At 40.7% G+C, this 27,118-nt stretch overlaps 1 long non-coding RNA gene and 1 pseudogene across 9 annotated transcripts in view; both read left to right on the forward strand.

Annotated features, from left to right (window-relative positions):
- LOC140909618 (uncharacterized) overlaps positions 1 to 27,118 on the forward strand; it is a 754,751-nt gene that overhangs the window by 77,070 nt on the left and 650,563 nt on the right. The window lies entirely within an intron of this gene.
- Positions 1 to 27,118, forward strand: part of LOC140909617 (uncharacterized) — a 73,846-nt pseudogene that overhangs the window by 37,788 nt on the left and 8,940 nt on the right. The window lies entirely within an intron of this gene.

Below are 27,118 nucleotides of genomic sequence, written 5' to 3' on the forward strand. Positions count from 1 at the left end.
ATTGGTCCTGCTTTGAGCAGAGAGTGGACTAGATGACCTCCTGAGGTCCCTTCCAACCCTATATTCTATGATTCTACACCCACTGACTCAGCTGGGTCAGGTGACTAGCAGCAAACTGCTGATTGAAAAACACTGGGCATCAAGCTTCCTGTTTCTGTCCCATCTCTTGTTGTTGTTAGGCCTGCTGCTGATCAGAGCCCCAAGACCAAATTCCTTGCATGGTTTCAACATCTGGTTCCTGTTACAACAACTTGATTCCTGTTTCTGCTTCCTTGCACTAATTCCAGTGACTGACTCTGGCTTTGACTTTTGGTGTGTCTTCCGACTGTCACCCTGGCCCACCCCAGCTCTGATCACTAGGTCAGACTGCCCAGTTACAGGACCTGATAATGTGCTATCTTGAAAGCCATCAGAAGAATCTCAAGAGAGGATTTAAGTGACTGGCATGGGTTTGAGAGCTTAGAATTGAGGCCCTGATCTGAAGCCCATTGAAGTCAGTAAGAGCACTTCCACTGTCTTCAGTGGGCTTTGGATCAGGTCCTGAGAGAAACTAAAACCATGTGCTGCAGGGTGATCCATTCCTAGAAGGACATACAGATTCATTAACAAAATCTGTTTATTATGCTGAAAAGAAGAAAGTAGAGATTTTATAGCTCTCTTGTAAAATAACTGACATTTTAATTTAGATTATTTTGAGATTTGTTCATTGAAATTTTGAATTTTGATTATACCCTGCCCTTTCCACACCAGAAAAATAAAAGAAAGTTGAAATTGGGAGAACCATAGAATATCAGGGTTGGAAGGGACCTCAGGAGGTCATCTAGTCCAACCCCCTGCTCAAAGCAGGACCAATCCCCAATTTTTGCCCCAGATCCCTAAATGGCCCCCTCAAGGTTTGAACTCACAACCATGGGTTTAGCAGGCCAATGCTCAAACCACTGAGCTATCCTTCCCCCAGTGGTTCTCAAAGCTGGTCCTCCACTTGGAAAGGGCGGTCAGCACGTCCCTTGGCCCGCGCCGCTTCCCGCAGCCCCCATTGGCCTGGAGCGGCGAACCGCGGCCAGTGGGAGCCGTGATCGGCCCAACCTGCGGATGCAGCAGGTAAACAAACAGGTCCGACCCACCAGGAGCTTTCCCTGAACAAGTGGCGGACCAGCTTTGAGAACCACTGGTCTATACTTTCCCTTTCTAAATTATTTGAAAACCAAATTTACAAAGGGGGCTATAAATCCAATTCAAATAGAACCTGAGTGTAGAATTTTCTCCGGTTAGGGATTTACTTACTATATGGCTGTGATTATTCTTTACAAATCATCTAACAAAAAATTATTAATAATTTTTGAGAATGCATAATTCTGTGTCTGAGACAATAAGAAATTTGCTTGAGCGGTGGAAAGTTAGAATGGTTCACAATGCTGTGAAAGGTATGGCAGGGTTGCTATTACAAGGTTGTGTACTCATAGTATTGATCATTTTCTAACTAAAACTAATGGGCCAAATCCAGAAACCTGCTCAGCGCCTGGAGCACTCCTCAGGATTTCGCCAGTTATTTTTGTTGCAAAGTGATTGTGCTTTCATGCTATCATTCTTAAAGTAAATCTTCTCTCTAGTATCTTAAATATAGAACCATTTAAAAAACTCAGTTGATAAAAGCAGTAGTTGCCATCAGTAAATTTTGGACCAGCTCTAAGTGGAGCTGAACTCCTGCTAAATACTTGCAACATCCTATAGGAGTTTCACATGCTCAGCGACTCTTAAGGATAATCCCTGTATGACCATGATAACTGGTACAGTGTGGCTGTATTCACACCCACTGCTTTTCTACAACAATTTACCATTTTTGGTTCTTTTTTTCTGTTGAGGAGTTGCTTATATAATCATAGAAACGTAGGCCTGCAAGGTACCTTGAAGTCGTCTAGTCCATCGCCCGGTGCCAAGGCAAGATTAATGTCTAATAGCTTCTTTTTTTGCCTAGGAAACATTTTCATTGCTAGAACTGCTTGCAGTCAAACTAAGAAGGACATGGAAATCTTTTGGCTTATCTGTATTACTCTTTCATCTTGAAGGAGTACCTTTCCAGCCCAATTAATTGATACTAATGTTGGGCTGGCTGTTATTGTAGGGGAGAGACTGTCCGTGCAGGGGACATGTAGCTCTGGGGAATGGACAAAGATTTTAGCTCTGTAGTAGATTCCCAAGGTCTGTGTGTAGACTCAGCACATCCTCAGAGGCTCAGTGCCTCCCCACAGATCCCTAAAGTGCCCTCTGGCCCAAGGAACAATCGCTCCTGCAGAACTACGTTCCTGTTGGCCACCCACTCTGTTTGCTCAAAAGCTCCCTCTCTGAAGTGGATTGCAGGCTTGAAGCTAATGCTACTGGAGTTCAAGGGTGATTAATGTCAAATGCTAAAGCAATAGCTTCCCCCTGAAGCCCTGTAGAACCCAGACCAGGCACATCTCCAGCGGAGGAGCTTCTGCAGGGTTCCAGGAGTGGGGATTCATGCCCAACCATGTGTGATGCTGTTCACCTCCGCTGTCAGGCAGGCCCAGTAATTTTAATTTGTCAATACCACATGTGTGGGTGCATTAAGAAAATGTAGGAACAAAATGACAAATTAACCTAATAAAGTGTCCTAACAGATGTAATATTAGCATGCCATAACTATAATGAATAATGGTCATGCTTTTAATTTGAGTCGCTTATTCTAGAGAACTTGGATCACTGTACAGAAAATAATCTAACAGCCATAGCAGGCACACCTATGGTGTTGTTCAAATAATAGCAATAATGATGATATTCAGTTGAGCTTTGCAAGCCAGAGAAGCACTATGCTTTAACTTACTGCTAAATAGAGAGCCTGGAACAATAAATAGTAATCCAAAAAAATAAAAACAGAAATTGTGTAGAGAAACTGTTTTGGAAAGGCTAATGTTGGAAACTACAGTTTTGTTCAATATCTTCATAAATGATCTGGAGGATGGTGTGGATTGCACTCTCAGCAAATTTGCGGATGATACTAAACTGGGAGGAGTGGTAGATACGCTGGAGGGCAGGGATAGGATACAGAGGGACCTAGACAAATTGGAGGATTGGGCCAAAAGAAATCTGATGAGGTTCAATAAGGTTAAGTGCAGGGTCCTGCACTTAGGACGGAAGAACCCAATGCACAGCTACAGACTAGGGACCGAATGGCTAGGCAGCAGTTCTGCGGAAAAGGACCTAGGGGTGACAGTGGACGAGAAGCTGGATATGAGTCAGCAGTGTGCCCTTGTTGCCAAGAAGGCCAATGGCATTTTGGGATGTATAAGTAGGGGCATAGCGAGCAGATTGAGGGACGTGATCGTTCCCCTCTATTCGACATTGGTGAGGCCTCATCTGGAGTACTGTGTCCAGTTTTGGGCCCCACACTACAAGAAGGATGTGGATAAATTGGAGAGAGTCCAGCGAAGGGCAACAAAAATGATTAAGGGTCTGGAACACATGAGTTATGAGGAGAGGCTGAGGGAGCTGGGATTGTTTAGCCTGCAGAAGAGAAGAATGAGGGGGGATTTGATAGCTGCTTTCAACTACCTGAAAGGGGGTTCCAAAGAGGATGGCTCTAGACTGTTCTCAATGGTAGCAGATGACAGAACGAGGAGTAATGGTCTCAAGTTGAAGTGGGGGAGGTTTAGATTGGATATTAGGAAAAACTTTTTCACTAAGAGGGTGGTGAAACACTGGAATGCGTTACCTAGGGAGGTGGTAGAATCTCCTTCCTTAGAAGTTTTTAAGGTCAGGCTTGACAAAGCTCTGGCTGGGATGATTTAATTGGGGATTGGTCCTGCTTTGAGCAGGGGGTTGGACTAGATGACCTCCTGAGGTCCCTTCCAACCCTGATATTCTATGATTCTATGATTCTATGTGCTTACACATTGGAAAAAATGTGCTTTCAAACAGCAAAATGTTGCTTGCTATAGTAGTGTGGGTTTCATTATGAAAGTGTTCTGTAGATCAGAGCTAAAACATGCAACAGGAGGCTTTGGTTGGCACTCTGGAATTTTATTTAATGGAAGCCTCTGCCTGTGTAATGAGTAGAACTGCTGTGAGTGCACAGAGCAATACAAAGTAATAAGGGATGTTTCTGTCTCAGACCCCCATCCTGCAAAGAGTTATGCATGTGCTTAACTTTATGCACTGTAAGTAGCCCCAGTGGACTCCTCATTTTTTGTAAAGTTAAGCCTGTATGAAGTCTTATCAGGACCAGGGCATTACATACATGCTTTTAACACTTCCTTTGAAAGCTAGTAGAGCCATGTGTCAACTTCATGGTTAGACTGCTCTATTTATAGGTTGTGCAGCCTCCCAAGTGCTACAGAAGGGTGGCTATAGACATACTGGAGAGGAGACGGACTGCCAAGAATTGGGTAATACACGTTTTCTGTCCTCCGAAAAATTGGGCTTTTTTTTTTTTAAAGTAAATCATAATGAGAAAAGTAGAGATAGAGCCCAGTTCTAGTCTGTTTGTACAAAATTCCTATTGGCTTCAATGGGAGCAGAACTAGGAAAATGTTGTGATTTAAAAGCCCACAGGTTCTTCATATCCCACTGGTGTGGGATGGTTTATGCTCTACTTTTTAAATGAATCATGACTTTAAAATCAAAGAATGTTGCCCTTGGTACATTAATTATTATAGTAACTGTGGCTCTGATGCTGCACCCCTTACTCAAGCAAAATTCCCATTGACATCACTTAGAGATTTGCTGGTGCAAGGACTGCAATAGGGACCAGCCCTTGGTGCCTGAGCTATGATAAAAAGAAAGCTTCAGCTAGGGTAGTAAAATACGGTCTGCAATTTAGTACATACTCCAGCAGTATCTTTATAAGTATTTAAATGAAGCGCTTACTAGTCTTGTATTGTATCTACCATGTGGAATACACCAAAACTGTGTTTCAGCCCATTTTATGCAGTAGCCACAATAAGACACTCTAAGGTGTACATTACATTAAGATAACACTCTTCTAGGGTCATTGAAGGCATCTGGCAGTGCCTTGTATCTCACAATGCACTTGAGACATTTATCTCACACGAACATATGTTTGTTTGTGTTTTATTATCTAATCATAAAATGGCATTTAAAATTGTGCTTTCTTATTAGCTCATGAGGTCATCTGGCCACACACGCAGCTGGCTGTGTGTGTGAAATCCACTCAGCACTTCTGCAGCTGCGGAAGGGCCAAAATGCTGGGGAGCTGCTGGAAATGCTGTGCAATGCACGCTACCTAGCTCCAAAGTGCTTTTCCACAGGAACAAGTGGGATCAAACAGGGTGTGTGTTGGTCCCCAGTAGCTATGGGCTAACTGCAGAGGTGCCCTCTTCCCTGACTGTTTCCCTTTCCACCAGAGTGGTATTATTCTGTCCACAGTTCATTTTTCAGGCTCTCTTTGGGGGATAGGATGTTATTTTTCACCCCGCATCAACAGCTCGAACTTCATCACTGATATCATTGCTTATAGCTATTAATCTTACAGAGCTCTGCACAGAACACTCCCATTGTGTGGGGGTAATGCCTACATAGGGACTTCAGGACTAGGCAAAAAAATCAGAATTTAGGCTCCTAAAAAAAAGGATTCTGCTGGAATAAATTCAGGGAGGAAAGAATGCTTAATAAATATTTTGCCAGTAATATTCTACATTTCTCTTTTTAAGCCCCAATCCTGCAAAAGACCTTGGGGTTGATGGGGAGACTTTTGATTCCAGTGGGGTGAAGGGGTATGCTCATGTGTGTCTCTTTGCACTATCAAGGCCCATATGGTATAAGATAGGGGTGGGCAAACTACGGCCTGTGGGCCGCATCTGGCCCATCAGACCTTTTAATCTGGCCCTCGAGCTCCCATCCAGCAGCGGGATCGGGGGCTTGCCCCACTCTGGCACTCCAGCTGGGGAGTGGGGTCGGGGGCTTCCTCTGCTCCACGCGTGCTGTGGCTCTGCACGGCTCCCAGAAGCAGTGGCATGTGCCCCCCTCTGGCTCCTACATGTAGGGGCAGCCAGGGGGCTCCGCACACTGCCCCCGTCCCAAGCGCCGGCTCTGCAACTCCCATTGGCCAAGAACTGTGTGGCCAATGGGAGCTTTCCTGGCCAATGGGAGCTGCAGGGGCAGCGCCTTTGGATGGGGCAGTGCGCAGAGCCATCTGGCCGCGCCTCTGCATAGGAGCCGGAGGGGGCACATGCCACTGCGCCCAGGAGCTGATTGAGGTAAGTGCCACCCGGAGCCTGCACCCCTGACCTCTTCCTGTGCCCAACCCCCCTGCCCCAGCCTCCCCCTCCCAGACCCTGAACCCCGCGTTCCTGGCCCCACCCTGGAACCCACACCCACAGTCCAGAGCCTGTATCCCCTTCCACACCTGAACCCTCTGCCTCAGGCTGGAGCCCCCTCCCATACTCCAAACCCCTCTGCTCCATCCCTGCCCACAGCCCCCTCCTGCACCCCAAACCCTTCATCCCTGGCCCCACCCAGAATCTGCACCTCCAGCCAGAGCCCTCACCCCCTCCCACATCCCAACCCCTGCCCCAGCCCGGAACTCCGTCCTGCACCCTGAACTCATTTCTGGCCCCACCCCAGAGCCCGCACTCCCAGCCAGAGCCCTCACCCGCTCCCGCACCCCAACCCCCAATTTTGTGAGCATTCATGGCCCGCCATACAATTTCTATACCCAGATGTGGTCCTCAGGCCAAAAAGTTTGCTCATCCCTGGTGAAAGATGCTTGTGTGTGAATTAGAGCTCCTTACCCACAGCCAGGTCTTCCTCCAATAGGAAAACCATAATCCTCTGACCAACATCACAGCCTGTTACCATGAGAATGCCTGACTTGTCAACTCTGGTATTAAACCATGCCTCAGGATCATATAACATAGGGGGAAAGGACAGTTGATAAGAGGGATATTTGTCAAAATGTAAATATTCTTGACAGTTAGGGAAGAGGCAAGAATGATTGTGACAAATGCAAGACAGAAGCATAAATGTATTTTACAAATATTCCACCCACCACACGCCAAAAATAAATAAATAAATACCCTACGTACATTTGCTAATTGATAACAATATACTTACAAAACATGAGTCCTTCTAAGCAAGGAAATGAATAGCTAAAGACATCATAAATCTTATGCTGTCCACATAATAAATAACCATACTGGGTTCAATTCTTGGCCCTGGATCTGGCTGCTTTGTGCCGCCTCGAGAGTGCAAATCACCCAAAAAGGTGCTCTTAAGGGACAGCTCAGCATTCCCCTGGCATAGGGAAATCCTGTATCAGCTCTATACTACCCGCTTCTCTAGTGCTCCACAAGGAGAGAGGGAGAGAGGCTGTGCTTAGAGCCACCTTTCCCTGTCTTCTCATTCTACTCAGTAGCACTTAGCACACACTTGGAGCATCTGAGTATTGAACACACAGTTCTTGTAAAGCTTAAAGAAGTACATATTTCATTATAACACAATAATCTTAACTCTGACCCAAGGCATTTAAAATTATATTGGTAGCTGCTTATTTTCATTTAAAGGACATTGTTGCTGGAAATACTATTACTTAATGTATGTATCAGTTAAAAGTAGGCTTTTTTAGCAAACTGCTTGACTAATTTTCTTCAAACTTGTGATAGTATTCTTCTTCACCTTCAGAGTTAATCTAGCAATTTTGAGGCTACTACAGTTTTTCACACTAAAATAATAGGGGGAGGGAGGAACTAATATACCTGATCCAAAGCTCACTGAAGTCGTTGGAAGAACTCCTATTGATTTTAGTGGGCTTTGATTCAGGGCCTAAAGTAGAGATTAATAATGGAATCTGTTTGCACCCTTAACATGGAGAGGCTTTTACAAAAATTAAATATTTTGGAACATTGTAGATGCAATTAAGAACATTACAATTTAATATCTTAGGGCACTGTGTTACTTATTAAATCAAAAACATTTAACATATAAAAAGAGCCAATTTAGAAAAAGCGCAGGTCAGCTATTAAAAAGAAAACATTACTTAGGAAAATAGCCTTGATTGAAGAGGTCCAGCTGTTTAAATGATTTGAGAGTCATCATGGATACCTCAATGGAAATTTTTGCCCATAATTCTGAGTGTGTTAAAAAGTAATAATTCAGAAAATAGTATAACAACATTATTTCAGATAAAGGCACCATTGTGTCTTTTGCTCTTTACACAACAAATGTAACATGGAAGGAACCATATGGGCACACTGGCATCCAGATGAGAGTGTATGCTCACTATACACAACTTGCAAGGCCTAGCTGCACTGCTGCTCTGGTAGGCTTTTAAACAAGACACTGAGCAGCACTAGAGGGCTCCCAAAATATTTAAGGGGATATTACTCATTCCTATACAGTACAGGAATGGTCACTGGAGAATTGCATCCAGTTTTGGTCACCTCACACTGATGAAAACCTAGCCAAGGGTAAAAAGGTCCCAGAGGGCAACAGAGATGGTCAAAGTTATGTGATGATTTACATAAGGTTAGAGATTTAAAAGGTTAGGATTTTTGATCACAGAAGTCAGAGGAAATTAGAGAAGACTTGACGGAGTTATTAGAAAGTACATTGGGGATGGTGAAAACTGATCAGTCCCTTCTTTCTACCCCCTCATCATATGGAAGCAAAGGCTCATTCAAAATTAACGATTTCACACACTGTATAGTCAGTCATCTATAGAATGTACTGCTTCAGGATGATATAAGCAGAAGGGATATATTACCAACCACCTGACCAAGGTGGTGACAGTGACTGTGAAATGCTCATGGAGATTAGAGAGACTATTAAAATAAAAAACTGCATAATAATAGGGGATTTCAACTATCCCCATATTGACTGGGTACATGTCACCTCAGAACAGGATGCAGAGATAAAGTTTCTTGACACCTTAAATGATGGCTTCTTGGAGCAGCTAGTCCTGGAACCCACAAGAGGAGAGGCAATTCTTGATTTAGTCCTAAGTGGAGCACATGATCTGGTCCAAGAGGTGAATATAGCTGGACCGCTTGGTAATAGTGACCATAATATAATTAAATTTAACATCCCTGTGGTGGGGAAAACTTGTAGTATTTAATTTCACTGTAGTATTTAATTTCAGAAAGGGGGATTACACAAAAATGAGGAAGTTAGTGAAACAGAAATTAAAAGGTACAGCGCAAAAAGTGAAATCTTTGCAAATTGCATGAAAACTTTTGTCAGACACCGTAATAGAGGTTCAATTTAAATGTATACCGCAAATTAAAAAACATAGAGAACAAAAAAAGAGCCATGGTGGCTAAACAACAAAGTAAAAGAAGTCATGGGAGGCAAAAAGGCATCCTTTAAAAAGTGGAAGTTAAATCCTAGTGAGGAATATGGAAAGGAGCATAAACTCTGGCGAATGTAGTGTAAAAATTTAATAAGGAAGGGCAAAAAAGAATTTGAAGAACAGCTAGTCAAAGACTCAAAAAGTAATAGCAAAAACATTTTTAAGTACATCAGAAGCAGAAAGACTGCTAAACAACCATTGGGCCACTGGACGATCGAGATGCTAAAGGAGCACTCAAGAACGTTAAGGTCATTGCAGAGAAACTAAATGAATTATTTGCATCGGTTTTCATGGCTGAGGATGTGAGGCAGATTCCCAAACCTGAGCCATTCTTTTTAGGTGACAAATCTGAGGAACTGTCCCAGATTGAGGTGTCAATAGAGGAGGTTTTGGAACAAATTGATAAACTAAATAGTAATAAGTCACCAGGACCAGTTGGTATTCACCCAAGGGTTTTGAAGGAACTCAAATGTGAAATTGCAGAACTACTAACTGTAGTCTGTAACCTATCATTTAAATCAGCTTCTGTACCAAATGACTGGAGGATAGCTAATGTGATGCCAATTTTTAAAAAGGGCTCCAGTAGTGATCCCAACAATTACAGGCCGGTAAGCCTGACTTCAGTACCGGGGAAAATGGTTGAAACTGTAGTAAAGAACAAAATTGTCAGATATATAGATCATAGAATCATAGAATATCAGGGTTGGAAAGCACCTCAGGAGGTCATCTAGTCCAACCCCCAAATGATGAACATCATTTGTTGGAGAAGAGTCAACATAACTTTTGTAAAGGGAAATTGTGCCTCACCAATCTACTAGAATTCTTTGAGGGGATCAATAAGCATGTGGACAAGGGGGATCTAATGTAGTTAGATTTTCAGAAAGCCTTTGACAAGGTCCCTCACCAAAGTAAGCTGTTGTGGGGTCACAGAATCATAGAATATCAGGGTTGGAAGGGACCTCAGGATGTCATCTAGTCCAACCCCCTGCTTAAAGCAGGACCAATCCCCAATTTTTGCTCCAGATCCCAAAATGGCCCCCTCAAGGATTGAGCTTACAACCCTGGGTTTAGCAGGCTAATGCTCAAACCACTGAGCTATCCCTCCCCCCTAACAAAATAGCAGGGAAGGTCCTCGTATGGATTGGTAACTCGTTAAAAGATAGGAAACAAAGGGTAGGAATAAATGGTCAGTTTTCAGAATGGAGAGAGGCAAATAGTGGTGTCCCTCAGGTGTTTGTACTTGGCCTATTTAACATATTCATAAATGATCTGGAAAAAGGGGTAAACAGTGAGGTGGCAAAAATTGCAGATGATACATAACTACTCAAGATAGTTAAGTCCCAGGCAGACTGCAAAGAGCTACAAAAGTATCTCTCAAAACTGGGTGAGTAGGCAACAAAATGGCTGATGAAATGTTGATAAATGCAAAGTAATGCACATTGGAAAACATAATCCCAACTATACATATAAAACGATGGAGTCTAAATTAGCTGTTATCACTAAAGAAAGAGATCTTGGAGTCATTGTGGATAGTTCTCTGAAAACATTCACTCAATGTGCAGCAGCCGTCAAAAGAGCAAACAGAATACTGGGAATCATTAAGAAAGGGATAGATAATAAGACAGAAAATATCATATTGCCTCTGTATAAATCCATGGTATGCCCACATCTTGAATACTGCCTGCAGCTATGATTGCCCCATCTCAAAAAATATATATTGGAATTGGAAAAGGTTCAGAAAAGGGCAACAAAAATGATTAGGGGTATGGAATGGCTGCCATATGAGGAGAGATTAATAAAACTGGGACTTTTCAACTTGGAAAAGAGATGACTAAGGGGGGATATGATAGCGGTTTATAAAATCATGACTGGTGTGGAGAAAGTAAATAAGGAAGTGTGATTTACTCCTTCTCATAACACTAGAACTAGGGAGTCACCAAATGAAATTAACAGGCAGCAGATTTAAAACAAAAAAAAAGGAAGTATTTTTTTCACACAATGCATAGTGAAGCTGTGGTACTCCTTGCCATAGGATGTTGTGAAGGCCAAGACTATAGCAGGGTTCAAAAAAGAACTAGATATGATCACTGAGGATAAGTCCATCAATGGCTATTAACCAGGATGGACAGGGATGGTGTCCCTAGCATCTCTTTGCCAGAAGCTGGGAATGGGCAATGGGATGTATCACTTGATGATTACCTGTTCTGTTCATTCCCTCTAGGGCACCTGGCATTGGCCACTGTTGGTAGACAGGATACTGAGCTACATGGACCTTTGGTCTGACCCAGTATGTTCATTCTTATGTTCTTATGTCCCTGGGTCAAATATCGGGGATAGCATTTTGAAGGTGAGAGATAAATGTGTCGTTATTAGTAACTATGCAAGCTACAATAAGGGCCCTCAAATCACATGCTTTAGGCATAAGGCTGCTGAGGCCAGGAAGCAATCCTTCCTCCCCACCATAAGCAGCATTATACAGTTAGATAAGTGCATTATAATGGGTTTCCACCTTTCTTTGCAGAATTAAGTGTTGGCCACTGCGAGAGGCAGGACACCAGACTTCATGAGCCAGTGTTCTCTCTGGTCTGGAATGGCAAACCCTATGATTCCTGTTATCACACCTGGAGAGAGAAAGAGATGGGGCTCTGAAATCACAGAGTGAGAGATGCAAAATACAAAAAAGGAAGAGATGGGACACTGGGAGGGAAACAGAGAGAAAAGTATAGTACCTTTACAAGTGGAATGAAGGGACAGTGTGTCCCAGTTCAGGGCAACTGCACCTGTATTCCCCCTCCAGGGTCCAGCAAGGCCCCTGTCATAAAAATAAAGGGAAGGGTATCCACCTTTCTGTATACAATGCTATAAAATCCCTCCTGGCCAGAGGCAAAACCCTTTCACCTGTAAAGGGTTAAGAAGCTAAGATAACCTCGCTGGCACCTGACCAAAATGACCAATGAGGAGACAAGATACTTTCAATGGGTTGGGGGGGGTGCGACAAAGGGTCTGTCTGTCTGTGTGATGCTTTTGCCGGGAACAGATCAGGAATGCAGTCTCAGAAACTCTGTTAAGTAAGTTAGTAAGTAATCTAGCTAGAAACGCGTTACAGTTCCTTTTGTTTAATGGCTGGTAAAATAGCTGTGCTGGATGGAATGTATATTCCTGTTTTTGTGTCTTTTGTAACTTACGGTTTTGCCTAGAGGGATTCTCTATGTTTTGAATCTGATTACCCTGTAAAATATTTACCATCCTGATTTTTACAGAGGTGATTCTTTTACCTTTTCTTTAATTAAAATTCTTCTTTTAAGAACCTGATTGATTTTTCATTGTTCTTAAAATCCAAGGGTTTGGGTCTGTGTTCACCTGTACAAATTGGTGAGGATTTTTATCAAGCCTTCTCCAGGAAAGGGGGTGTAGGGCTGGGGGGGGATATTTTGGGGGAAGATGTCTCCAAGTGGGCTCTTTCCCTGTTCTTTGTTTAACACGCTTGGTGGTGGCAGCATAGGGTTCAAGGACAAGGCAAAGTTTGTACCTTGGGGAAGTTTTTAACCTAAGTTGGTAAGAATAAGCTTAGGGGGTCTTTCATGCAGGTTCCCACATCTGTACCCTAGAGTTCCAAGTGGGGAAAGAACCTTGACAGCCCCCTGCTCTTGGGCTTTCAACTCCCAGCCATCATCTCTCTTGGGTGGAGACCTGTATCTCTCTACATCCTGATTGGGGTACCTCCAGGCCACACAGTTCCCCAGCAAGATAGATGGCCTCAGCAGACCTGCTTTGCTTTCCTTTTTCAGAGACTATAAACAGTGTAATTGCCACCATTATATGTTACCACACAGCTCTTTCTAAGCATGTACTTTTAGTCTTAAGGTAAAAACATTACAGACAAAACATATTAAAATGAATAAAAGAAACTATGCACATGCTAATAAGCTTACCCAGAGATCATCCCCTAAACCAAGCAAGGGCTCTGGCCCATGAACAGTCATTTACCCTGCCCCCACACGAGAGTTTTTCCTGCGGTTTCAAGTTCATTATCTTCTTGGCTCAAAAGAAGCAGCCCCATGAATCTGAGAGTCACCCTTTTATCTGGTCTGGTCCTCATGTAACAGATGATCAGCAGCCAGAGGCTTTCTCTTCAGGTCACAGCTTCAAAAGGGTGGGTTCAGAAGTGAGGAGTTGCCTTCCCCTCTTCCCAAGTATTTCCTAAGAATGCCTCTTATCTTTGTTTGTCTAGCACATTGTTTCAAATAGTCCTTTGAAGCACATAACACTTCCCAGCATTTATATTAGTGGGGTCTCCTCTCTAGAGATGTTATATACAATTCCACAATAATACATAAACATTTTCATGAGAAGAGCAAGACTAGGGTCTGAAAACAGCTGGAGAAGGACAACTAACTGCAAAGAGAGTCTCTTTAGGTTGCTGGTTCAATTCTATCCCTGGTTGGCTATAACTGATAGTTCATGCCCCTTCTAAAAACACAGGAAATTGATGGTGAGGGCCCACATCCTAGGGTGCCTATGTCCATGTCACATTTCATAGTCTTGTTGACAATCTCAGCTGAGAGGCAAAGAAGCTAATGGGTATGGAGACTGAAGTGTTCTCTTATCCACAGGGATGGGCAGTCCCTCCAGTCTTTGGAGGTACATTGGCAGAACAGGAGGTAGGAGCTACTACTGCCAGTGACCATGCAGTATATTTTCCGTGGATAGTAATTTCTTGGCATATTCAGTTTACTCAGGGAAGGAGGCCACGGGGAATTGAGAAAGTTATTTGGACAGAGGGAGGAAGCGAAAAAGAGAATCACAGAATCATAGAATCATAGAATATCAGGGTTGGAAGGGACCTCAGGAGGTCATCTAGTCCAACCCCTTGCTCAAAGCAGGACCGATCCCCAATTAAATCATCCCAGTCAGGGCTTTGTCAAGCCTGACCTTAAAAACTTCTAAGGAAGGAGATTCCACCACCTCCCTAGGTAACACATTCCAGTGTTTCACCACCCTCCTACTGAAAAAGTTTTTCCTAATATCCAACCTAAATCTCCCCCACTGCAACTTGAGACCATTACTCCTTGTTCTGTCATCTGCTACCACTGAGAACAGTCTAGAGCCATCCTCTTTGGAACCCCCTTTCAGGTAGTTGAAAGCAGCTATCAAATCCCCCCTCATTCTTCTCTTCCGTAGACTAAACATCCCCAGTTCCCTCAGCCTCTCCTCATAAGTCATGTGTTCCAGTCCCCTAATCATTTTTGTTGCCTTCCGCTGGACTCTTTCGAATTTTTCCAAATCCTTCTTGTAGTGTGGGGCCCAAGCCTGGACACAGTACTCCAGATGAGGCCTCACCAATGTCGAATAGAGGGGAACGATCACGTCCCTCGATCTGCTCGCTATGCCCCTACTTATACATCCCAAAATGCCATTGGCCTTCTTGGCAACAAGGGCACACTGTTGACTCATATCCAGCTTCTTGTCCACTGTCACCCCTAGGTCCTTTTCTGCAGAACTGCTGCCGAGCCATTCGGTCCCTAGTCTGTAGCGGTTGAAAGAGATTGAAAGAGGGAGGGTAGAGATCTATATTGCCCTCAGACCATATATGGAACATTGAGAGATGTCATTGTGAGAGCTGCATGCAGAGTGCTAAAGGGTTCAAACCTGGGGAATGCATCCAAATCAAGAAGGGCTAATAGAGATTTTTTTCCTTTTAGTGCAACAGAGTCAAAGTAACTTTGTAATCTGTCAAGAAAAATGGTGGTTTCATTTTAGAAATTTCTGTTTAGGAAAATGGGATAATTTCTGAAGAGCTTTAAAGCTACTGTGGAGTTTAGCATCTTTTAAAGTTCTCTCATCTCTACTTTTGAGACGTACAATTGTCATTTTATTCCTTGAGCTTACACAATTTCACATTAGCTTTTAATTCATTATATAGTATTATGGAGTTGTTGCGGGAGACATAGCAGCTAGATTCATTTGAAATTCTAGGACAAATAGGCTTTAGAAAGCAAATGGATCCATTTTGACACTAATTATGTGTCTTTTCCGCATGTCGTAGTATCTCATGTCACAAATTGCTCTCATTTGCTTCTCAGTGTAAAATGTGTGAGAGACGATGAGTGCAAAATGATATGCTTTAACCAGGTGTAGAATAGGTCTAAAACCAACAAGGGATCCTTGCAGCAAACAAAGCAAAGGTGGTATGGAAATCAAACTCTCTAACATGCGAAAGATAAAGGGACTTTCAGTGTCTATTAATTATTGACAGATTCTAGATGTAGGTATAAAGTGCATTGCAACATGCACAGAAAGCTGAAATGAATATTACCAGACGAACTTTTCTCTTTCAGGTTCTTTGAGATTTAATTTCAGGAATGACAGGTTTCAGAGTAACAGCCGTGTTAGTCTGTATTCGCAAAAAGAAAAGGAGTACTTGTGGCACCTTAGAGACTAACCAATTTATTTGAGCATGAGCTTTCGCCTCACGAAAGCTCATGCTCAAATAAATTGGTTAGTCTCTAAGGTGCCACAAGTACTCCTTTTCTTTTTGCGAATTTCAGGAATGGTATAGCTAGGTATACATCCGATACTGATGGTTTGACTAACATCTCTAAAAATATATCTAGGTTGTTCTTAAAAACTGCAACAATTTAAAATAGCTCTTTCTCCTCCCGTCACTTATGAAAACACAAAGGATCTAATGCATTTAACCGAATTAGAGAAATCGTGTGTTATCGAGCCAGTGTTTGTTGCTAGATAATGGACAAGATTGACATTGCTCTTGTGTACCAAATCCTTTAGTAGTGTCACAGTTTATTTGGTGCCAGTTGGTGTTTCTGGTCTTCTCAGCATAGAGCAGTTCTTTTACTGGCTAGAAGTAAAAGTGGGAGAAATAAGAAAGATACAAAAAATAGCTCATTAAAATTAATGCTAAAATTTGTTTTTCATTTCAAATATACTACATCCACATTACACATAGGCATATTTAATATGTCAGAAGAGTTTTAAGCTGCAAATTTCTTTTCACCTGTGCTGCAGAATTCAAACCTGGCATGCTTTACACGTAATGTAGTTTGACAGTTCATTTGAAATAAATGTGCCGATAACCCTTAAAAGTGGTAATAAAATACTCTTTGCTCTACTGTACAGATGATTAATACCACTAAAGTAATTAAATTCCATTAGGCTGGGGTTCACGTACCCAAGGAATTGGTGCCAGGATTTAGCAGATTTCTGGTGAGGACAAAAGACTAATGCCTTTTAAAGCCATGTTTCACAAGTAAAATCCCAGGAAAGTCTATATTAACTTAGGACATCTGCTTGTTGTGATTGTTGGAGCTATTGATGCATTGGATCATTAGCAGGGTAGCGTAAACTACTGTTTTCCTGTTGACAAGGATCTCTCACCAGGAGCTGCTAGTTTTCTGCAAAGGGAGAGAAGCAAAGCAGGGCAGCCAAGCTGGGTCTTATGCATGGGCTTTGACTTACAGAATTATTGCTAACTGTATAGTCTCTGATGGTAGGAAACAGCATTTTGCCTCCAGCCATTTTTCCCAAGATCAGAGCCAAAGTAACTCTGTCTCCTGCTGTTTTGTAGCTGTAGATTCTTAAAGACTGGCATTATTGTAGTCGATGAACAGTTTGCCCCCTTTCAGATGGCTGCAGTAATGACCCACAGGGGAGGCAGTGGTTAGGCAGTGCTGACAATGTGACCAGGTGCTGCAACATAAGCATTTCATTAAATATTGAAGCAATGGTTTTCAGTTACAGTGGCAAAAAGGAAATTTGGTCTATGTCCAAATATGTGGCTATTTTTTTTCTTTCAACCTCTTCTAATCACATTATTTTTTGCATGACCTTTCTGCTGCTAATTAGCTGCTGTCTTGAAAAGCATTGTGGGTAATATATCTAAGGTAATTCAGCATTCCACTTTACACACTGGTAATCATTCTTAATGTATGAATGATTTATTTACTAACTATATTTTATTTGCAATATTAAAATATGCAAACCGTAAAAACTCTCTTATTATCACTATATTTTAGATCTACCAAAAATGAAAGGAATTTAGATTTTGGTAGAAAAGGTACATGGCAAGGACTTGTATCATCACTATACAAGCCACTATAAATGTGCAGCAAGGGGGTGAGTGCAGAATGTGTCGTTAGCAGGTGCAAAACAGGTCTAAAGACTCAATCCTGTCTTCATATACTTGGGCATTCTGCCTTTTGTGTGTAATAAAATCAGCTACTCTATATGAGCACAATAGATAATATTACAAGAAACACCAGTGCTTACTGATATGTATGTCCATGTATCTCCATGCAGGATCAAGCCCTACGCTTAGATGAGAATCAAGCAGATACTCAACTATGAAAACATAAGCACCATAGCCACCCTTTGAATACAGACATGCATTTGAGAATGTAAATTATCAAAACAATATCAGAGACGAATGCACATTATCCTAGCACTTTATGTTCACACCTCCTGCCAACCCGTTTTAAAAAATGCAATATTTCCCCGCTCCCCCATGTCTTTGTATGGAAATATTTGGATCTTTAAAAAAAATTCAGATCAGACCTTGAGAGCATTCCAGTACTTTAATGTACAGCCACTGCAAGATGCAGAATGTAAAACTGAACAGTGGACAGTGCTATACTAACTTAGTAACTAACAGACCGAAATAGGTCAGAACTAAAGACTGAACTTTCTACTGACCAGAAGGCTGCCTTTGGCATCTTTATTTCCTTCTCCATTATTTGTAATTCTTGCCTACTCAAAACACCGATTTCAAAATCTCTATACATTTATCAGAACTGGAATTTCTAACAAGGGATTGCACATAGTTTTCTCTTCTTCAGTATGATATTTGCTACACATGCTTTTCTTCTGTACAAATCACCTCTGTAAATGAGATGCTTCATTTGAAGGTGTTTTTGTAGTTTGAAAGATACTTTATCTATTGGGATACATTTATCTATTTAAGAAATATTTTCAGAAACGCACATTGCTACACCAAAAAATAAACAAGTATATAGAATATGTATATGTACACATACTAAAAAGGATAGTCTGATAATTGATTGGGGAGGGATCTTACTAACAAATGATTATTTATCCATTTTCTGCTTGATAAATATCCAGTTAGTCAAGCAATTTTTTACGTAATCTATTTTAAATACTTTATATGTTGTGATAGCATATTCCTTATAGTAGCAGTGTTGTACCAATAAAATAAAAACCAGCAGGATCTTATTAAAGGGAAAAAGGCAAAATACCACATTTATTGTGAATACAGAAAGAATCATAGTAAGCAGTTAGTTAGTTATAGCTATAACATTCCATTCAATCTCATATTTAGTCACACATTCATTCATACAAACACACACACACACACAGGTTCTGCAAGGTTGTTATCATAGTTACCAGCCTTAGAGTTGCTCATGCCAAGCCACTGTCCAGGTGGCCTGGACATGAGGAGGGAGCAGGGCCTTGTCAGATGCTCATCTGATGCTCCTGGAAGTTGGTTTGCAGAATCAGACCCCCCAAAGTTCTCCCTTTTTAGAGTCTATTTTTATAGGAATTTCTTCCTGTGCCAGTCTATGGGAATTGCTTCATCATGCTGTTGCTGAATCAATCAGCAGATAGCACATTCCTGACGGCTCCAAGATGTTATCTTGTTCTTTGGTTCTCCCATTCTTGAGGCTGTTGGGTGGATTCCAGTCTGCCCTCCGGGGGTCCTCTGGTTATTTCCACTTGACGCCTTCTTCAGCCGATGGACACTGGATTCTTAGGCTGGCACCTCCCTGATCATTCAGTTATTATCCACACCAAGCATCCATCCACATACATCCTCTATCTCTATTTTAATCACAATTGTTAATACAACAAAAGGGCGGGGAGTCTCTGGGTGCTGTTTCTGTTGTTAGAGTATTGCTTTGAGTCTCTCTCTCTCTTGTGAATTGCTTTGAGAACAGACTCTGTCTTAGAATGTACTAACACAATTAGCAGCTTGCAAGTTTCACACAGAGAGGGAGAGAAACAGTACCAAAAACCAAGAGACCTCTTAATTAGTAATACCCTGGAATTTAAACTCTGGGGAATCAAACTTATTTGTGATTTTAATACAGAACTTCTTTAATATGATCCAACAGCAGTGCTGAAGTACTTGTAAGAATCATGGTTCTCTTCCCTCTTGTACTTCTCTGTGAGAAAAGGCTTTCATTTTACACATTTATTTGTTTAAATCCATCAGTTCTTACTTCATCAAGACTGTCTGAATCCATCCCTTCTTATTTCATATACTATTGCTTACCTATGATGCAGAAAATTGGCCATTGTCCTGAGAAAGTTTCATATAAAAGGAACAATTGGTCAAATTTTTAGGATTAAACAAGTAATAAAGAAATACACAGAACAGCATCTCTTCTTTACCATTGTTCAGAGCAGAAAATCTGATTTGCATTAAAAATGTTTACAATATAAATATCGGAAAAACAAATTTGTGATATTTCTACAATTAGGTTCATTAAATGATGCCTTCCTGAGACATAATAGGCCTGATTCCATGCTTACATAAACAAGCGAAAATGTGTGGAGTGTAACTCCATGGAAATGAATACAATTACACTGGTATGAGATCCGAATCAAGAACAAGGATTTGGGATTTTTAGAGAAAGCAGCATTTTCAGAGACCATTTTCAAAGATGCAACATGATCAAAGGGGAAGCAGCTACACAATATGAATGTTTTCCTTTTGTTTTGTTTTGATGTGCTTGTGAAAGTTTGCTGTATTGACTGTTGTGGAGACTAATGTGTCTTCCATCTTATCTATCTCAGGTAAGGTACAGTATAGATAGTAGTTTTATGTGTGTAAAGCCTACTGAATTTGAATCCTCTGAATTTAGCTCATCATCAAATGAAGTAGTCGGGTAAACCATATAGAACAACTTTATATTATATTTTTATTATGGTGGTAGTTTTCAATTAGTGTTATCCAAGACAAACGTTCAGTCTTTGGTGTATATCTCATCCAACTTTCCAGTGGATCAGAATAAAATCCAGACTGAAGCTGAATTGGAGTTCAGTTCTCCATCAATAATGTTAGGGTCATACGCATTGGTCTGTCTTCCCTTCATAATTATAACTTATGAACATACTAAGACTAGAGCTTGATTCACCACGGCATGACTCCAGTTTTACAGTGGTATAATTCTGTTGGAATCAATGGAATTACTGGTGTAAAATGAGTAACACGGTGATGAATCGGTCCTTTAAGTTTGAGACCACTTGTGATTTGTTATGTGGCCTTTAGCCTGGCTACATAAGGCAAAGATTCTAATCCTCCATTTACGTCAGGAGTCCTTTCAATATTCCTTTTTATTGGTTATAAAATCTCCTCCATCTCTTGATTGTTGAAGAAGAAATATTCCGATTTCCTTTTCTGGAAGGCTGAAAAAAAATTGGGTTATCTCTGAACTAGTCACCATTCTTAAGCTGCATTTTATAAAGAGTTTGACAGGTCAGCAGAGGGACATACAATGCAGTGTGTATATAACAGTCATGCTTTTGTGGGATATCATAACAGTGCAACAATCTTATAACCAAAATAAGTCACACGGTACACCCCAATAACAGAAGTGAGCTGTAGCTCACGAAAGCTTATGCTCAAATAAATTGGTTAGTCTCTAAGGTGCCACAAGTACTCCTTTTCTTTTTACAGCTCAGACAGGATCTTTTGCTTTACCTTTTCTTTTCTTGTTAGTTTTACTCTTTTGAGACCTAGAAACTCTGGTTAAGATCAAGAAGGGTAGAGTTTAATCTCCGCGACTACTCCATACAATCCTAGCAATCACAAATAGAAAAGGGAAAAAATGACAGGTATTTGTTACCTCTTTGTTTTGGATGTATCAGTCTTCACACACCATTATCAGATATCTCCACAATAATGGATCAATCATAGCGTCTGTCCACCTGTTCTGAGTTATCCACCCCTTTAATGCATTAATAAATGTGTCTGATTGCTGTGGGAAAGGTTCCAGGAATCTTTGTAGCTGTCTATATCAATCCTGGAGAAGAAGCCAACCTGCAGATGTTTTGATGAGACAAAGAAATTCTCTATTAATAATTGTTTTATATCAAATTTTAGGATTTGGGGCACAGAAGCAGATATTAATGGCTCTAAGAACCAAATATTATGTCGTTTGTGTAGCCCTAAAAGAAAACAGAGGGAAAGGACAAACGCCACTATAAAACACAGAAACCTCATTTTTGTTTTAATGTCTCACCTTGTGTTCGTTCCTTTTTAGCTCTTCTGTAATAAACTTTCAACGTTGATGAGTTATGGATGTGAAGAAACCAGGGGCCTGTTTTTTGTCTCAGGGTGCACGTTTGCCGCTTTGCCATTCTTTTACATTTTCATTCTTCATGCTGATGAGTCAGTGCAGATTTATATTACCATGTTATTATGGATAGTATAGACTGAGTCTCCTTGAAAGTAATGGCATGTGATTGCTTACCCCATTACTTTCAATGGGACTAAGTCTATGTCATCCTTAGGGACTGAATCCCATTGAAAGTAATAGTCTGAGACTGCCCACATCGTTACTGTGCTTTAAATTGGATTGAATTTATACTGATCTGCAGAGGCCTGCCACAAAAGTCTCATTTTTAAGACATAAACTTGATAAAAGTTTTGTGTCAGTGTTTGGAAAGTTAAACAGTCGGTTTGAAAAGTGTGTTTGTAATATTAAAAAGATCATTTTTATATTGGTCAAACTCTTTAACGTTTGCCCCTTAACTGTTAAAGAAACCCCTAGAGGAGCACTTTTAGTGAAGTTATTTATCTCCCTTATTTCTTCCTTTAATATTTTTTCTAGTTCTTTTTAGAAAAGATGCTTTTGTCATTTTGCTTGGTACTTTGCATAGCACTCAAATAGCTATTCGGTGACTCTTCATTTTCTCAAACCTTTGGAATATCTCCTTTTCAATGCACATAAATAATAATGGATTACTTGGAAGGAAATTATTCATTGTTCCTACCTACACACAACACCCTTTAATCCTGTTAGCATAAAGTACATGCCTGGTGAAAACGTTCCATTTATGCAAAAATAAATGTATTTTTGTGTTGCAACCCTTTCTCTGAATCGGATGTTATAGATTTGCTAAGTTTATTTGGAACAAGAGCTTTATTTATTCCTTTATTAATGTTAGGTGCTAATATTGCTTTGGAAACTCACAGTGAATTTATATACTTTTATACTGCCTCCAAGTGAAATCCATTCCGGAAAGATTAATGTTATGATGATAATGCACTGGGTGAAACAGAAAGAGTAAAATTCTGATTTTACTTAAAGCTGTGCTTAATCCTAAAAAAAGGAAAAGTTGATGGATGAAATGAGCATTTTTAGCTTAGGATTCAAAGAGAAGTACATGTGTCTTTTGTGTATATATACACAAACAGTATCATGGAAGAGACCTGTATATCTCTGAAATATATATTCCATGCACTTCTACCAAATGCATGCTGTAGAATAAAATATACAGTACCTACCTTATTTACTCTGTAATGCGTCATACAATATCATACAAGAAATGCACCTGTCCTTTCAGGTAATCACCACGACATAATTCATTTCAAAACAGATCACAGCCCCAGAGCTGTTGCAAGTGATTTAGTAATTGAATCAGCAGTATTTCATACACACTCATATTTATTAAAACCCTTCAGAAGCATTCAAACACATTCCAGTCCTCTGGAATGAATGAAAAACATGCCTTTAAGGGGTGGTATGTACTTTGTTTTATGCTTATTAGAGAAATTGCTATATGGACAAGTGTCATAGCTAGTCATGAGTCACTGTAACAGAAGAAAATAAAATATGCACACAGCCACATACCAAAGGCATATTATATACTTTCTCTCATGTATAATAATAGTAATATTCCCTCATGCAATCTCATATATAATATGTATGTACATATTATGTATAGATCGTATGTATGTAGGAATTTTGTATATACACACATCTGTAATTTTGTATCTCTACATATTCCTCTGTATGCTATCTATATATTATTATTACCTTTATTATTTTTCATTTATTACTGCAGTAACGCCCAGCATTCTGGATCAGGATTAGGGCTCCATTGTGTTAGGTATAGTATAAACACATGAAGAATCCGTTCCTGCTCTGCTCTATTTGCAGTGCAAAAAGACAAGTGACAAACAAATAGTGTGAGAAGAGGAATTCAGTTAGATGTATTCATTTTTATATGTTTGCAGTTTTGTTGCCACCATGTGGGTCCCAGGATATGAGAGACACACGGTGGGTGAGGTAATATCTTCTATTGGACTAACTTCTCTTGGTGGAAAGGACAAATTTTCAAGCTTCATAGAGCTCTTCTTCAGAATTGGGAAGGCAACCAGAGTGTCTAAGATGTTTGGACAGATTGTTAAGTATTAAGGGGTTCACACGTGCTGTAGGAGACCACTTAAATATACATTGCATTTAAAAATATTAAAATATTAAATGAAGTAATATCCCCAGTTTACCCAATCTGCCCCTAAACATAATCATAATTAATTACCGTAGGTGATTTCTTACAAGTGTTGTGGCAAAGAGGAGGGATTTGAAGGAGAGGTTAGAGGTCCTACAGATCAGCTCAGGAACTGGCATAGAGTCAAAATTGTGGAGGAAGCAGGTGATGCAATAAGACATGACAACAGATAAGCAAGCAGGGACAGAGTTGTGAAGGGCCATCGAGGAGCGGACAAGAAGCTTGAATTTGATGTGGTGATACAGGGGGAGCCAGTAGAGGGATTCAAAGAAGCCGAGTGGGGAGGATGTGTTCAGAATAATGAAGGAATGGGACCTTAGTAGCCGTGTTTTGAAAGGGTTATAGTGGTAGAGTTATAATATTCCATGCAAAATAGAATTCTGGGAGGGATATAAAACCTCATGCTTCAGGCTTTAAGTCAATCTCTATTAAGGACTAGGATGAGACCTTCATGAGGGGCATATTATTTCACACGTGTCTATGGTGAGGTTTCTTACACCCTCCACTGAAGCTTCTGGTGCTGACTACTGTCAGAGACAGGACACTGGAGTATGTAGACCACAAGTCTGATCCGATATGGCAGTTTCTATATTCCTGTGATTGGAGGGGGGCAGTATTGGTCTATCAATAACGGCTTTAACAAAATTTCAGCAGTATCAAAAATGGTTATAAACCAGAATAAAACCCTCTTCTTTATGTCATCCCTACCCCAGTGAAACCACCACAGATTCCTCTCCCATAGACTGGGCTCACTGCTTTGATCCATGACTCCTAGCCAGGAGTGTCTCTGCCCTCTCACCTGGCCCACTTCCTCTACTGCCTTTCTGCAAATCTGTCCCTCAGATTTACACATTTTAGCTCTTTTGGTGATTCATGTTTTTGATCAATTAATTGCTGAGACCCATATCAAAAATTCATAGGAACTTAGATGTTTAGCTATGAATGTTTGCCAAAATTTGGTCTGCAATATTAGAATCCATTTCTGAAATCTGGGCTCTAACATCCAAGGCCAAGATTTTCAGAAATGACAAGTGACTTTGACTACTTCCATTTTTGGGTGCTCAACTTCAAGTAAATACATTTAAAAAGGCCTGATTTTCTAAAAGTGATTAGGGCCCACCCTCTAAAAATCAGGCTCCTTAATGGTGTCTCAAGTTGGGCACCTAAAGATTGGGACATCCCAAATCACAAGTCACTTTGAAAAATCTTGACCCAGAGCTGCATGCATTAATCTATCATGCGGAAGACATTTTTCCTATAGAGTTCATATTTTCAACCCAAATGAAAATACTGTGGTTTACTCTGTGAAGTAAAAATTCCAGTGTGTGTATCATCAATATTATATATTTATGTATTTTTGCCCTAAATATGCTGCAGCTTCACTTACTCCCTATTTAGGCTGTCCTGTTTAAACTCATAGGGACAAATGATTTTTCAACCAACAGACAAAACTACATCTGTGATAGCAGTAATCGCTGGATATACATGGTCCTTTGGGGCCAGATTCCTGACAGTCTTATTCATGTTCTATAGCACCTTACTCCAAACACAGTCCTATTGAAATCAATAGCCCAATGTGAATAAGAATTTGAAATCATAACCCTTTGTTTTCATTCAGAATATTTTTGGGTACAGGCCCATTGCTCCTACCATAAGACTGATTAAAACAATAGCTTTTAGTGTTGTGCTTATGTGTATTTTTATTTATTTTTTCCCAGTTTGATATCTGAGCATGTAAGCATTCCTTTGGCCAGCAGCTAGTTAATTCCTCTGCTCCAGCTTTTCTCTTTTGTGGCACATGACCCTGTCTCAACTAATCACTAGAGAGGAATGGTGGCCCACTGGGTGCTTGCCTGGGACTGGGGAATCCCAGGTTCAGTTCTCTGCTCTACCACAGACTTCCTTTGTGACCTTGGTCAAGTCACTTAACCTTTCTGTGCCTCAGTTCCCCATCTGAAAAATGCGGATAATAACACAGATCCTGCCTCACAGGGGTATTGTTGGATGTTCAGATGCTATGCTAATGGGGTCCATATAGGAAGCTAAAAGAGATAACCACTCATTAGTTTTTGGTCCCCAATAAATAGGGTAGCATTGACAGCAAGGAGTATTAAACTGCTCTTGCTGTCTTGGCCATTTGTATTGTGTCCAGGGGAGATGCTCCCTAAATGCCAAATCAGAACTTTCCTTAAGTACATGGTGTTTGGATCTACGATTTTGGTTCTGAGTCATCTCTTGTTCAACTCTGGGGTTGAATGGTAACTCACAGTGGAAATAACATTTCAGGCTGCAGCCTGAGGGGCAAATCCATTAACCAGCACTCAGCCTGAGTTCCTGGGCTGAGCACTGGGGGGATTGTACAGTGGGAAGGAATTCTTCCCCATCCAAACTGCAAAGCTTGCAAAGCTGCCAATACCACACTGAATCTACAATAGACCCTGCAGCCCGTTCAGTGATGGGAAGCTTAGCAACAGATTTCTCCCCTGTAATAACAGATCATTTGTATCGTCATGGCCGATGTCTTTCATACTGTGGCTAGTAGGTGCCTGGTTTATATTTTTAATTCCTGTATCTCTTAGGGGGTACCAGACCATTCAAAGATAGGCATATTCCATGCTGTAATGCAGAATCCCCAATCTGACTGTGGTCCCCTGTGATTCACTCTAGCATCCTTGCCTTTGAGCTAAAACTGTCCCCTTCCTTAATTTTTAGCTTGGGACAAAATTATAGTATCATGATATTGTAGCATTCCATTGTGCTGTTTGCTTATTACTGTGAAGTTATAGGGTGTCATCCTGTGACATTGGGATGTAACATCGTGTCATGACAATGTAACATGAATACAAGCTTGGAAAATAATAATCTGAAACATAGATATGTAATTGGATGGAGAACCCTGAAAGCAGTGACAGTTAAAATGGGAAGCAGATTAGAAGTGAGTTTGAAAAAAAGCCATGCAATTTTGAGCTACTCAGCTATGCCATTACTTTGTGGAGCAGAGTGGTAGTAGTTTTTTTCTTTTTATATTTCAAGATGTGACTGCCACTTGAGTTCTGTGTTTAGTTTGGGACGTTTCATTGCTAGAAAGATACAGAATTCACAAATTGTAGGAAGTTCAGAGCAGAGCAACACAAATGGTTAGGTAGCTGGAGGGATTGAAATAAGAGAAAAGATAATGGCCCTGATTTTCATTTACACTAATGCCACTTTACAACCTAGCAATGTAAAGAAGGTGTAATTGTA

This window comes from Lepidochelys kempii, chromosome 3 (assembly GCF_965140285.1).
Source record: "Lepidochelys kempii isolate rLepKem1 chromosome 3, rLepKem1.hap1, whole genome shotgun sequence".
Lineage (NCBI taxonomy): Eukaryota > Metazoa > Chordata > Testudines > Cheloniidae > Lepidochelys > Lepidochelys kempii.